Source organism: Pleurodeles waltl, chromosome 3_1 (genome assembly GCF_031143425.1).
Source record: "Pleurodeles waltl isolate 20211129_DDA chromosome 3_1, aPleWal1.hap1.20221129, whole genome shotgun sequence".
Taxonomy (NCBI): Eukaryota; Metazoa; Chordata; class Amphibia; order Caudata; family Salamandridae; genus Pleurodeles; species Pleurodeles waltl.
In genome coordinates, this window is record NC_090440.1 from 1,988,323,780 (window position 1) to 1,988,336,724 (window position 12,945).

General features: G+C 43.8%; 3 non-coding genes across 3 annotated transcripts; all 3 read right to left on the reverse strand.

Moving 5' to 3' along the window:
* Positions 1-386: 386 nt before the first annotated feature.
* On the reverse strand, positions 387-604 carry LOC138286058 (small nucleolar RNA U3). Its single transcript, XR_011201754.1, has one exon. It is a non-coding gene; the product is annotated as a small nucleolar RNA U3 (small nucleolar RNA).
* A 4,123-nt stretch (positions 605-4,727) lies between these two features.
* LOC138286059 (small nucleolar RNA U3) lies at positions 4,728-4,945 on the reverse strand. The gene has a single exon (XR_011201755.1). It is a non-coding gene; the product is annotated as a small nucleolar RNA U3 (small nucleolar RNA).
* Positions 4,946-9,066: 4,121 nt separating this feature from the next.
* On the reverse strand, positions 9,067-9,284 carry LOC138286165 (small nucleolar RNA U3). The gene has a single exon (XR_011201856.1). It is a non-coding gene; the product is annotated as a small nucleolar RNA U3 (small nucleolar RNA).
* Between the last annotated feature and the right edge of the window lie 3,661 nt (positions 9,285-12,945).

Below are 12,945 nucleotides of genomic sequence, written 5' to 3' on the forward strand. Positions count from 1 at the left end.
TAGGCATCCACCCATGCTCTTTCATGCATTCCCAGATTTACTAAGAGTAGTAAACCTGGGAACGCGTACGCCTTCCCAACTGAGGAGCAACAAGGAGAAATATCTTTGTTTCTCTACGTTTTATCCTCAAGTTGTCCTGCTGAGTTGCGTAAAAGGTGAGTAAATCTTCCCCTTCCCCGGGTCCATTTGAAAAGACCCTCTTTACTTAAATGTACCAAATTACGATTAGAAAGACCGTTTGAAAAGCTCAGTTTATAAAAGAAAGCCCCCAAAAAGCTCAAAAGAGGTGATTGCAAATACAAGTCAAGTGAGAATCTGGCAACCATCAAATATCCAAGAAAAGAAGTTTAAAATGCTGTACTCTCTTAAACTGAAACAAGAAGCTAACCACTCAGTTTGTGTTTCCTTCCTCCAGTTCTTCGTAAAAGAAGAGAGGAACGTTCATCAATAGCAGACAGCAGCTGCACAAATGCAACACTGTCCACTGGCTTCGCGCTCAGAAGAAAACACTACAACTCTTCCTCGTGGTTAGCGAAGACCAGACACTTTCGAACACATTTCCTCAGTTAAAAACTATAGAAATGATCCCTGAAAGTATAGTCTTGCCTGAACCACTTCCAGCTCACACAGACAGAAAAAGTGGAAACCCTTCTTACCTACAGTAAGCACCTGTTGGGCATCAAGTCAAAAAACATATAAATATATAGATAAGACCACAAAATAGCATTCAGCAGATGCGCGTGCATTTCTGTGCAAGAAAGAGTTCTCCCTAGAACTCGGGTGACACAATGCTTTAAAAATTTGAATATCAGAAATCAGCCACCAATCAAATTCAGCCTGCCTTTTCCCGGCCCTGTCTCACACACAGACACACACACACACACACAGGTTACCTGTTGGCTGCTCCTGAAACAGACAGAGGACTACAGTATGAAAGTTAAAGTTCAAACAGGTAAAGAAACGGCAGCCATACTTTCCTTTCCTGCTCTCGTTTACCGCAACAAACACATTTTAACTTGTTTAAAAAGTAAGAGAAACAGTTGGTAAACTCACAAAAAAGACAGTCTACCGTTACTTCCAGAGCTTTCGGCACTGCACTAAATGACAATTATTACCATTTCAAGATGGCTACGCATTATCAGACTGCACGAAGTGGGTGCATTTTACTGGAGATCGGACAGAATCACCAGAGCGCTTACTCTGTTCAAGTAAAGCAGCACACACTTGCCCTCTGAGTTCACATCATACTGTGCTGAAAGTGTAGGTGGTGAAAACACTGGGAATTATTCTTGTTCACAGCCTTCATTTTGAAGCTCGAGCCAAGACATGGATTTCTCTGGTAGTTTCATCCTCAGATATCTTGGTGAGATGTTCAACTTCCTGACACAAATCGATTTACATGTTAAGAGGCAGAGCATTAATTAGCACTCATTTGGACTACTGCAATGCCTTACACAAGGGAAAATGGGGAAAACTTGAAACAAAACGGCAGGTTCCACAGGATTTTGCAGGAAGACAGTTTTCAATCAGAATATTTGGTTCAGATTATGACCTTTCAATGTGCCGAAAGCGTGATACTGATTGCTAGTGAATGAGAAACGACCTGGTAGGTTTGCAAGTATGGAAACAAAAGGTGTAGCAAGCAACCTACCTTTACATTTTGAAAAGTTGCACCACAGATCAAATGTATGGCAATGTCTTCAATCAGTCTCCCCAAACAAAGTAACTCTCCCCCAGTTCACGTGTAAGACCCTTACAAGGCGATGGCATTCCGCAGGAACCACGGGTTACAACGGAACCTACCACTTTCAGATGAGCTCTGAATACCTGGACATCAAAGAAAGCCTTCACATCAGCAACACCTTGTCCTACCAGCCGCTTTGAACATATGCAGCTTTTCCAGGCCCCATGACTTTTAGGCATCTCTGTATTATAGAAGTATCCAAAACACGGTTTATTTTTCTTGTACAGAAGATTCCGTTCACCGGGGAGTGAATCCTTGTCGGGCCAATTTTGATCCTAGTATTCCTCAGAATAGGAACCGAACATTTCAGTGAATGTATCCGTCATCCAGCCCTTCCTCAAATGAAGAAAGGAACAGCCATCAACAAAAGACAGTTGTTTCATAAATACAACTCTGCCCTTCCTTTCCAGATCAGGGCTTTTCTGCAACAACTCTCTGACACTTACAAACACTGGGGCAGATTTACGACATTTTGGAGCAGGGCAGCACAGCAAGTCACATTGCTGTGCCCTGTGTCAAAGAAAACGGGCAATAATGTGTTATATGTATGCAATACTGTCCTTTTCCACTGCGCTGGAGCCATTTTGACTGCCTAGAGCCAGCGCCGGCAACCTTGCACCATGGTGCAAGGTTGTCTGCGTTGTAGGCAAAATTGTTTTTGTGAAGGAAGAGGCACCTTCCTACACAAAAACAATCTTGGGAGGCTTTTCCCTTTTCCTATGCGTGCTGCAAAACGCAGCACACATAGAAAGGGGAAACAACAAAGAGAAATAAAGATATTTCTCCTCACTGACCCTCCCCTGGGGAGGGGTAAGGTGTTGGTGCATTCCCAGATTTACATGGCTCTGTAAATTTGGGGATGCGTCTAACAACATGGGTGTTGCGTTGGAACACACACTGCAAAGCCCTTGGATCGCCTCCCTAATGCAGAGTAAGCCAGCGCACCGCTTTACAATGCCTTGCCTTAATCACTATCTACGGGACTATTCAAAGCCACGCCAAGTGGCTTTGCGTGATCTCCTAGATATGGTTAAAAGGTCTGACCGCTGTTGCGTCACTAGAAGTCACGCAACTGCAGTGCAAGCCTCTCTTAAATATGCCCCACTAGTTCCAGTTTCTTTCTTCAGAAACTTTTTATAACGCTATGCCACTCTGTTCCAGTGGCACAGGAAGATGTCACAACAGCATTTTTGCTGCCATCTGGCTTAGCTCTCAGATGGTAAGTGATACAGACTTTAAAAACTGCTGCTGTGGTCTATGCCGCTAACTAAAGTATTGCTTCAGCACGACAGGCTCAAGTTGAAGGCGAAAAACAGTCCACATCCCCTCTTCCAGCAGGCTAGAGGGTACCACAATTTAGTCTTACTTTGTTTTTTGTTTTTATATTTACTTATCTATTTATTTCATTATTTTAAAAAAGGACATTGCTGGGAAGGCAGTCGGGCTACGCTCCTGGCTCCTATAAAGCCAAGATTAGGCAAAGTTTTGAAGCACTCAACTGGCCTGCCGCCAGAGCGGAACCTTCTCCAATTCACGCTCTGCCGCCAACCCACCCACCTCGTTTCCCCGGCATTGGGGCATGTTTGAACTCCAAAATGGCGGCCTCCGGGGTTCCACACATTGCAGCTTTACCATTTTCAAGGTACAGGGATTATTCTACTGTTTAAAAGCTGCTGGCATTCCGATTTTCTTCATGAGGCTATCAATCTTGCAGTGTTCTAATATAGCATACGAGAACATTATTAGGGGCCCAAAGGGATCATTAAACGTCTTCTGTTGAGAGTTATTGACAAAAGCGAGGGGACAGGGCATTTAACTAATGTGACAGCAGAGGAACGACGCCTATGCTGACAGCTCAACATTTCGTTCAATGAGGTAAGAATGCTTTAAATTAAACAGGAAAGCCAAAAAAACGACATTTGCTAGAATATTAGACCAGATGGCTTATTCCAACCATTATTTGATTGTTGCAACTTCACTGTCCCCAATGAATCTTAAAAAATTCCAATGTCCTAAGACATCTAGCCCTTGATGTACTAGAGGTTGTGCGAGCGTTCCTGGGAAGCTGAATGATTTTCTGCTGCGCCTACAGGCTTTTATGGTAAGTAATCAGATGCAATCCTTTACGCTTACGTTACTTTGTGCTATGCGAGTCCCCGTGCAACACCTTAGCAAATGCCCAAGACGGCGTTCTTTGTCCTCATCGGTCTAAGATCCTCAACAGCCTTATACATTTTAGGACCTGTGACCAGGGTGTTACTCTTGGTTTTAGTCTAAAAAGACTAACTAGCATTAGAAAGCCCCTTTTTCCCACGTCAATTCGACAGGGCGATAAGCCACTGAGCGGCACTAATTGTGTGGAAGATGTCTAAACTCTAAAAATAGATCAAACATAGAGGCCCAGATTTATGAAACGCTTGCGTTATCACAGCGTAAGGCAACACCAGGGCATCAGTGAGGTTTACTAAACCACGCAAGGCCACCTTGCGTGGCATTGCATGTCTTAATAAATCTAGAGTAACCCATGGCAGCGCAAGTCGCTGCCTTGCGTTACTGTTTGCCGGGAAGGCGTTCCATGGGTAGGGAGTGGGTGATCTTAGGCATCCACCCATGCTCTTTCATGCATTCCCAGATTTACTAAGAGTAGTAAACCTGGGAACGCGTACGCCTTCCCAACTGAGGAGCAACAAGGAGAAATATCTTTGTTTCTCTACGTTTTATCCTCAAGTTGTCCTGCTGAGTTGCGTAAAAGGTGAGTAAATCTTCCCCTTCCCCGGGTCCATTTGAAAAGACCCTCTTTACTTAAATGTACCAAATTACGATTAGAAAGACCGTTTGAAAAGCTCAGTTTATAAAAGAAAGCCCCCAAAAAGCTCAAAAGAGGTGATTGCAAATACAAGTCAAGTGAGAATCTGGCAACCATCAAATATCCAAGAAAAGAAGTTTAAAATGCTGTACTCTCTTAAACTGAAACAAGAAGCTAACCACTCAGTTTGTGTTTCCTTCCTCCAGTTCTTCGTAAAAGAAGAGAGGAACGTTCATCAATAGCAGACAGCAGCTGCACAAATGCAACACTGTCCACTGGCTTCGCGCTCAGAAGAAAACACTACAACTCTTCCTCGTGGTTAGCGAAGACCAGACACTTTCGAACACATTTCCTCAGTTAAAAACTATAGAAATGATCCCTGAAAGTATAGTCTTGCCTGAACCACTTCCAGCTCACACAGACAGAAAAAGTGGAAACCCTTCTTACCTACAGTAAGCACCTGTTGGGCATCAAGTCAAAAAACATATAAATATATAGATAAGACCACAAAATAGCATTCAGCAGATGCGCGTGCATTTCTGTGCAAGAAAGAGTTCTCCCTAGAACTCGGGTGACACAATGCTTTAAAAATTTGCATATCAGAAATCAGCCACCAATCAAATTCAGCCTGCCTTTTCCCGGCCCTGTCTCACACACAGACACACACACACACACAGGTTACCTGTTGGCTGCCCCTGAAACAGACAGAGGACTACAGTATGAAAGTTAAAGTTCAAACAGGTAAAGAAACGGCAGCCATACTTTCCTTTCCTGCTCTCGTTTACCGCAACAAACACATTTTAACTTGTTTAAAAAGTAAGAGAAACAGTTGGTAAACTCACAAAAAAGACAGTCTACCGTTACTTCCAGAGCTTTCGGCACTGCACTAAATGACAATTATTACCATTTCAAGATGGCTACGCATTATCAGACTGCACGAAGTGGGTGCATTTTACTGGAGATCGGACAGAATCACCAGAGCGCTTACTCTGTTCAAGTAAAGCAGCACACACTTGCCCTCTGAGTTCACATCATACTGTGCTGAAAGTGTAGGTGGTGAAAACACTGGGAATTATTCTTGTTCACAGCCTTCATTTTGAAGCTCAAGCCAAGACATGGATTTCTCTGGTAGTTTCATCCTCAGATATCTTGGTGAGATGTTCAACTTCCTGACGCAAATCGATTTACATGTTAAGAGGCAGAGCATTAATTAGCACTCATTTGGACTACTGCAATGCCTTACACAAGGGAAAATGGGGAAAACTTGAAACAAAACGGCAGGTTCCACAGGATTTTGCAGGAAGACAGTTTTCAATCAGAATATTTGGTTCAGATTATGACCTTTCAATGTGCCGAAAGCGTGATACTGATTGCTAGTGAATGAGAAACGACCTGGTAGGTTTGCAAGTATGGAAACAAAAGGTGTAGCAAGCAACCTACCTTTACATTTTGAAAAGTTGCACCACAGATCAAATGTATGGCAATGTCTTCAATCAGTCTCCCCAAACAAAGTAACTCTCCCCCAGTTCACGTGTAAGACCCTTACAAGGCGATGGCATTCCGCAGGAACCACGGGTTACAACGGAACCTACCACTTTCAGATGAGCTCTGAATACCTGGACATCAAAGAAAGCCTTCACATCAGCAACACCTTGTCCTACCAGCCGCTTTGAACATATGCAGCTTTTCCAGGCCCCATGACTTTTAGGCATCTCTGTATTATAGAAGTATCCAAAACACGGTTTATTTTTCTTGTACAGAAGATTCCGTTCACCGGGGAGTGAATCCTTGTCGGGACAATTTTGATCCTAGTATTCTTCAGAATAGGAACCGAACATTTCAGTGAATGTATCCGTCATCCAGCCCTTCCTCAAATGAAGAAAGGAACAGCCATCAACAAAAGACAGTTGTTTCATAAATACAACTCTGCCCTTCCTTTCCAGATCAGGGCTTTTCTGCAACAACTCTCTGACACTTACAAACACTGGGGCAGATTTACGACATTTTGGCGCAGGGCAGCACAGCAAGTCACATTGCTGTGCCCTGTGTCAAAGAAAACGGGCAATAATGTGTTATATGTATGCAATACTGTCCTTTTCCACTGCGCTGGAGCCATTTTGACTGCCTAGAGCCAGCGCCGGCAACCTTGCACCATGGTGCAAGGTTGTCTGCGTTGTAGGCAAAATTGTTTTTGTGAAGGAAGAGGCACCTTCCTACACAAAAACAATCTTGGGAGGCTTTTCCCTTTTCCTATGCGTGCTGCAAAACGCAGCACACATAGAAAGGGGAAACAACAAAGAGAAATAAAGATATTTCTCCTCACTGACCCTCCCCTGGGGAGGGGTAAGGTGTTGGTGCATTCCCAGATTTACATGGCTCTGTAAATTTGGGGATGCGTCTAACAACATGGGTGTTGCGTTGGAACACACACTGCAAAGCCCTTGGATCGCCTCCCTAATGCAGAGTAAGCCAGCGCACCGCTTTACAATGCCTTGCCTTAATCACTATCTACGGGACTATTCAAAGCCACGCCAAGTGGCTTTGCGTGATCTCCTAGATATGGTTAAAAGGTCTGACCGCTGTTGCGTCACTAGAAGTCACGCAACTGCAGTGCAAGCCTCTCTTAAATATGCCCCACTAGTTCCAGTTTCTTTCTTCAGAAACTTTTTATAACGCTATGCCACTCTGTTCCAGTGGCACAGGAAGATGTCACAACAGCATTTTTGCTGCCATCTGGCTTAGCTCTCAGATGGTAAGTGATACAGACTTTAAAAACTGCTGCTGTGGTCTATGCCGCTAACTAAAGTATTGCTTCAGCACGACAGGCTCAAGTTGAAGGCGAAAAACAGTCCACATCCCCTCTTCCAGCAGGCTAGAGGGTACCACAATTTAGTCTTACTTTGTTTTTTGTTTTTATATTTACTTATCTATTTATTTCATTATTTTAAAAAAGGACATTGCTGGGAAGGCAGTCGGGCTACGCTCCTGGCTCCTATAAAGCCAAGATTAGGCAAAGTTTTGAAGCACTCAACTGGCCTGCCGCCAGAGCGGAACCTTCTCCAATTCACGCTCTGCCGCCAACCCACCCACCTCGTTTCCCCGGCATTGGGGCATGTTTGAACTCCAAAATGGCGGCCTCCGGGGTTCCACACATTGCAGCTTTACCATTTTCAAGGTACAGGGATTATTCTACTGTTTAAAAGCTGCTGGCATTCCGATTTTCTTCATGAGGCTATCAATCTTGCAGTGTTCTAATATAGCATACGAGAACATTATTAGGGGCCCAAAGGGATCATTAAACGTCTTCTGTTGAGAGTTATTGACAAAAGCGAGGGGACAGGGCATTTAACTAATGTGACAGCAGAGGAACGACGCCTATGCTGACAGCTCAACATTTCGTTCAATGAGGTAAGAATGCTTTAAATTAAACAGGAAAGCCAAAAAAACGACATTTGCTAGAATATTAGACCAGATGGCTTATTCCAACCATTATTTGATTGTTGCAACTTCACTGTCCCCAATGAATCTTAAAAAATTCCAATGTCCTAAGACATCTAGCCCTTGATGTACTAGAGGTTGTGCGAGCGTTCCTGGGAAGCTGAATGATTTTCTGCTGCGCCTACAGGCTTTTATGGTAAGTAATCAGATGCAATCCTTTACGCTTACGTTACTTTGTGCTATGCGAGTCCCCGTGCAACACCTTAGCAAATGCCCAAGACGGCGTTCTTTGTCCTCATCGGTCTAAGATCCTCAACAGCCTTATACATTTTAGGACCTGTGACCAGGGTGTTACTCTTGGTTTTAGTCTAAAAAGACTAACTAGCATTAGAAAGCCCCTTTTTCCCACGTCAATTCGACAGGGCGATAAGCCACTGAGCGGCACTAATTGTGTGGAAGATGTCTAAACTCTAAAAATAGATCAAACATAGAGGCCCAGATTTATGAAACGCTTGCGTTATCACAGCGTAAGGCAACACCAGGGCATCAGTGAGGTTTACTAAACCACGCAAGGCCACCTTGCGTGGCATTGCATGTCTTAATAAATCTAGAGTAACCCATGGCAGCGCAAGTCGCTGCCTTGCGTTACTGTTTGCCGGGAAGGCGTTCCATGGGTAGGGAGTGGGTGATCTTAGGCATCCACCCATGCTCTTTCATGCATTCCCAGATTTACTAAGAGTAGTAAACCTGGGAACGCGTACTCCTTCCCAACTGAGGAGCAACAAGGAGAAATATATTTGTTTCTCTACGTTTTATCCTCAAGTTGTCCTGCTGAGTTGCGTAAAAGGTGAGTAAATCTTCCCCTTCCCCGGGTCCATTTGAAAAGACCCTCTTTACCTAAATGTACCAAATTACGATTAGAAAGACCGTTTGAAAAGCTCAGTTTATAAAAGAAAGCCCCCAAAAAGCTCAAAAGAGGTGATTGCAAATACAAGTCAAGTGAGAATCTGGCAACCATCAAATATCCAAGAAAAGAAGTTTAAAATGCTGTACTCTCTTAAACTGAAACAAGAAGCTAACCACTCAGTTTGTGTTTCCTTCCTCCAGTTCTCCGTAAAAGAAGAGAGGAACGTTCATGAATAGCAGACAGCAGCTGCACAAATGCAACACTGTCCACTGGCTTCGCGCTCAGAAGAAAACACTACAACTCTTCCTCGTGGTTAGCGAAGACCAGACACTTTCGAACACATTTCCTCAGTTAAAAACTATAGAAATGATCCCTGAAAGTATAGTCTTGCCTGAACCACTTCCAGCTCACACAGACAGAAAAAGTGGAAACCCTTCTTACCTACAGTAAGCACCTGTTGGGCATCAAGTCAAAAAACATATAAATATATAGATAAGACCACAAAATAGCATTCAGCAGATGCGCGTGCATTTCTGTGCAAGAAAGAGTTCTCCCTAGAACTCGGGTGACACAATGCTTTAAAAATTTGAATATCAGAAATCAGCCACCAATCAAATTCAGCCTGCCTTTTCCCGGCCCTGTCTCACACACAGACACACACACACACACACAGGTTACCTGTTGGCTGCTCCTGAAACAGACAGAGGACTACAGTATGAAAGTTAAAGTTCAAACAGGTAAAGAAACGGCAGCCATACTTTCCTTTCCTGCTCTCGTTTACCGCAACAAACACATTTTAACTTGTTTAAAAAGTAAGAGAAACAGTTGGTAAACTCACAAAAAAGACAGTCTACCGTTACTTCCAGAGCTTTCGGCACTGCACTAAATGACAATTATTACCATTTCAAGATGGCTACGCATTATCAGACTGCACGAAGTGGGTGCATTTTACTGGAGATCGGACAGAATCACCAGAGCGCTTACTCTGTTCAAGTAAAGCAGCACACACTTGCCCTCTGAGTTCACATCATACTGTGCTGAAAGTGTAGGTGGTGAAAACACTGGGAATTATTCTTGTTCACAGCCTTCATTTTGAAGCTCGAGCCAAGACATGGATTTCTCTGGTAGTTTCATCCTCAGATATCTTGGTGAGATGTTCAACTTCCTGACACAAATCGATTTACATGTTAAGAGGCAGAGCATTAATTAGCACTCATTTGGACTACTGCAATGCCTTACACAAGGGAAAATGGGGAAAACTTGAAACAAAACGGCAGGTTCCACAGGATTTTGCAGGAAGACAGTTTTCAATCAGAATATTTGGTTCAGATTATGACCTTTCAATGTGCCGAAAGCGTGATACTGATTGCTAGTGAATGAGAAACGACCTGGTAGGTTTGCAAGTATGGAAACAAAAGGTGTAGCAAGCAACCTACCTTTACATTTTGAAAAGTTGCACCACAGATCAAATGTATGGCAATGTCTTCAATCAGTCTCCCCAAACAAAGTAACTCTCCCCCAGTTCACGTGTAAGACCCTTACAAGGCGATGGCATTCCGCAGGAACCACGGGTTACAACGGAACCTACCACTTTCAGATGAGCTCTGAATACCTGGACATCAAAGAAAGCCTTCACATCAGCAACACCTTGTCCTACCAGCCGCTTTGAACATATGCAGCTTTTCCAGGCCCCATGACTTTTAGGCATCTCTGTATTATAGAAGTATCCAAAACACGGTTTATTTTTCTTGTACAGAAGATTCCGTTCACCGGGGAGTGAATCCTTGTCGGGCCAATTTTGATCCTAGTATTCCTCAGAATAGGAACCGAACATTTCAGTGAATGTATCCGTCATCCAGCCCTTCCTCAAATGAAGAAAGGAACAGCCATCAACAAAAGACAGTTGTTTCATAAATACAACTCTGCCCTTCCTTTCCAGATCAGGGCTTTTCTGCAACAACTCTCTGACACTTACAAACACTGGGGCAGATTTACGACATTTTGGAGCAGGGCAGCACAGCAAGTCACATTGCTGTGCCCTGTGTCAAAGAAAACGGGCAATAATGTGTTTTTATGTATGCAATACTGTCCTTTTCCACTGCGCTGGAGCCATTTTGACTGCCTAGAGCCAGCGCCGGCAACCTTGCACCATGGTGCAAGGTTGTCTGCGTTGTAGGCAAAATTGTTTTTGTGAAGGAAGAGGCACCTTCCTACACAAAAACAATCTTGGGAGGCTTTTCCCTTTTCCTATGCGTGCTGCAAAACGCAGCACACATAGAAAGGGGAAACAACAAAGAGAAATAAAGATATTTCTCCTCACTGACCCTCCCCTGGGGAGGGGTAAGGTGTTGGTGCATTCCCAGATTTACATGGCTCTGTAAATTTGGGGATGCGTCTAACAACATGGGTGTTGCGTTGGAACACACACTGCAAAGCCCTTGGATCGCCTCCCTAATGCAGAGTAAGCCAGCGCACCGCTTTACAATGCCTTGCCTTAATCACTATCTACGGGACTATTCAAAGCCACGCCAAGTGGCTTTGCGTGATCTCCTAGATATGGTTAAAAGGTCTGACCGCTGTTGCGTCACTAGAAGTCACGCAACTGCAGTACAAGCCTCTCTTAAATATGCCCCACTAGTTCCAGTTTCTTTCTTCAGAAACTTTTTATAACGCTATGCCACTCTGTTCCAGTGGCACAGGAAGATGTCACAACAGCATTTTTGCTGCCATCTGGCTTAGCTCTCAGATGGTAAGTGATACAGACTTTAAAAACTGCTGCTGTGGTCTATGCCGCTAACTAAAGTATTGCTTCAGCACGACAGGCTCAAGTTGAAGGCGAAAAACAGTCCACATCCCCTCTTCCAGCAGGCTAGAGGGTACCACAATTTAGTCTTACTTTGTTTTTTGTTTTTATATTTACTTATCTATTTATTTCATTATTTTAAAAAAGGACATTGCTGGGAAGGCAGTCGGGCTACGCTCCTGGCTCCTATAAAGCCAAGATTAGGCAAAGTTTTGAAGCACTCAACTGGCCTGCCGCCAGAGCGGAACCTTCTCCAATTCACGCTCTGCCGCCAACCCACCCACCTCGTTTCCCCGGCATTGGGGCATGTTTGAACTCCAAAATGGCGGCCTCCGGGGTTCCACACATTGCAGCTTTACCATTTTCAAGGTACAGGGATTATTCTACTGTTTAAAAGCTGCTGGCATTCCGATTTTCTTCATGAGGCTATCAATCTTGCAGTGTTCTAATATAGCATACGAGAACATTATTAGGGGCCCAAAGGGATCATTAAACGTCTTCTGTTGAGAGTTATTGACAAAAGCGAGGGGACAGGGCATTTAACTAATGTGACAGCAGAGGAACGACGCCTATGCTGACAGCTCAACATTTCGTTCAATGAGGTAAGAATGCTTTAAATTAAACAGGAAAGCCAAAAAAACGACATTTGCTAGAATATTAGACCAGATGGCTTATTCCAACCATTATTTGATTGTTGCAACTTCACTGTCCCCAATGAATCTTAAAAAATTCCAATGTCCTAAGACATCTAGCCCTTGATGTACTAGAGGTTGTGCGAGCGTTCCTGGGAAGCTGAATGATTTTCTGCTGCGCCTACAGGCTTTTATGGTAAGTAATCAGATGCAATCCTTTACGCTTACGTTACTTTGTGCTATGCGAGTCCCCGTGCAACACCTTAGCAAATGCCCAAGACGGCGTTCTTTGTCCTCATCGGTCTAAGATCCTCAACAGCCTTATACATTTTAGGACCTGTGACCAGGGTGTTACTCTTGGTTTTAGTCTAAAAAGACTAACTAGCATTAGAAAGCCCCTTTTCCCCACGTCAATTCGACAGGGCGATAAGCCACTGAGCGGCACTAATTGTGTGGAAGATGTCTAAACTCTAAAAATAGATCAAACATAGAGGCCCAGATTTATGAAACGCTTGCGTTATCACAGCGTAAGGCAACACCAGGGCATCAGTGAGGTTTACTAAACCACGCAAGGCCACCTTGCGTGGCATTGCATGTCTTAATAAATCTAGAGTA